The sequence below is a fragment of the Penaeus monodon genome, chromosome 29 (assembly GCF_015228065.2).
Source record: "Penaeus monodon isolate SGIC_2016 chromosome 29, NSTDA_Pmon_1, whole genome shotgun sequence".
Taxonomy (NCBI): Eukaryota; Metazoa; Arthropoda; class Malacostraca; order Decapoda; family Penaeidae; genus Penaeus; species Penaeus monodon.
The window spans coordinates 35923990-35924280 of NC_051414.1; the positions used below are offsets into that span (position 1 = coordinate 35923990).

General features: G+C 36.8%; 1 protein-coding gene across 1 annotated transcript in view; it reads right to left on the bottom strand.

Moving 5' to 3' along the window:
• Positions 1 to 291, bottom strand: part of LOC119592217 (rab3 GTPase-activating protein non-catalytic subunit-like) — a gene marked incomplete at its 3' end in the record, with an annotated part of 43875 nt that overhangs the window by 14473 nt on the left and 29111 nt on the right.

Consider the following 291-nt stretch of genomic DNA (forward strand, 5'->3'; position numbering starts at 1 on the left):
TCCCTATCATTTTCTTAATATTAAGTTTTATGAAGCAAAGATTCAGAATAAATTTCAAATGTTATTATCTAGGTCCTCGCAAGGTAAAAGCAATAAACAAGATATAAAATAACACAATCATGCATTACAGAAAAAGATGAAAAGTGCCCACAGACAGCACAGACAACAACCACTTATCAAAATCCAATTATCTACATCTCAATTATATCAAGGGCCCCTCGCTCTGTGTTCTGGCAATGGCGAACGGATCGCCTTGACGTAAATTCAGGCCGGGGAGAACCCTTTAAAACA